This window comes from Orycteropus afer, unplaced genomic scaffold (assembly GCF_000298275.1).
Source record: "Orycteropus afer afer isolate SDZICR_OR568_19922 unplaced genomic scaffold, OryAfe1.0 scaffold00127, whole genome shotgun sequence".
NCBI lineage: Eukaryota > Metazoa > Chordata > Mammalia > Tubulidentata > Orycteropodidae > Orycteropus > Orycteropus afer.
The window spans coordinates 11,277-12,392 of NW_006921714.1; the positions used below are offsets into that span (position 1 = coordinate 11,277).

At 39.2% G+C, this 1,116-nt stretch overlaps 1 protein-coding gene across 1 annotated transcript in view; it reads left to right on the forward strand.

Moving 5' to 3' along the window:
- The window catches only part of TTC8 (tetratricopeptide repeat domain 8), a 22,855-nt gene that overhangs the window by 3,447 nt on the left and 18,292 nt on the right, over nt 1–1,116 (forward strand). The gene's annotated exons all lie outside the window — the stretch shown is intronic.

Below are 1,116 nucleotides of genomic sequence, written 5' to 3' on the forward strand. Positions count from 1 at the left end.
TCAGAACTCTAAGCACCTGAGAGAGAGTGGGCACCTCCCAGAACATTGTTTTGTGCCACTCCTAACAGAAATACTCCAGGTGGACAACTTCAGCAATCAGGAGCTCCTCAGTTGCTCATAGAAAATCCCACCTTGGAGTTTACAAAGACTTATGGGTAGAAAAGCCACACTAAGTAATTTATTATACCGCAAGTACTTAAAATCTGATAGGCTTATCCATCTTCCTCAGGATAGTCATGGATATTTTTGGTCTTCTGTTTGTTCTTATACGTTCTTACATGTCATGTTGTCAAATTCCATGAGAAATTCCATTGAAATATCTTCCCTGCTGCCTAATTGCTATCACTTTACAATAAGTCCTGATGTCAGGAATTATTGTCAGGTTGGGAAAATCCTACAGTCTTGTGCTTCTTTTCCAAAATTGGTTATAGAAGAATATTGGCCCTTTGCTCTTCAATATCGATTTTAGGATTGATCTATCAAGAACCATAGGGCATTTTGATTGGAATAGCATTAAATACATGATTATTGTATTTTTTCCTGCCTTTTTTCCCTATTCTTGACTGCCTTTTTTTCCCATTTTTGACCATGATGTAACTCTCCATTTTTTGTCTTTCAATAAATACTTTGTAATTATATCCATAACGATAGTGTGTTAGGGGTCCCTAAGACCACCATCACATCTGGCGATTGGCTAGAGGGATTCACAGGACTTAGCATATAGTTGTACACATAGCTAAAGTTTATTGTAGTAAAAGGCTACAAAGGAAACTCAGTAAAGGGAAAGGCTCAAGAGGCAAAGTGTGGAAGAAACTAGATTCAAGCTTCTCACTTCTCTCCAAGTGGAGTCTCACAGGACACATTTAATCCCTCCAGCAACAAGTTGTGACAACACGTGTGAAATGTTGTCTACCAAGGAAGCTCATTAGAGACTCGGTGCCTAAGATTATTATTGGAGACTGTTTGCATAGGCACCCTCTGCCTACCATGTACCAAACTTCTAGACTCCCAGAGGGAAAGTAGCTATTGAGCCTAAACCACATTGTTTGTTCAAACAGTTTAGGTGCAGTGAGCCACTCTTACTATATAGGAACATTTTGTATCAGCGTAGGGAAC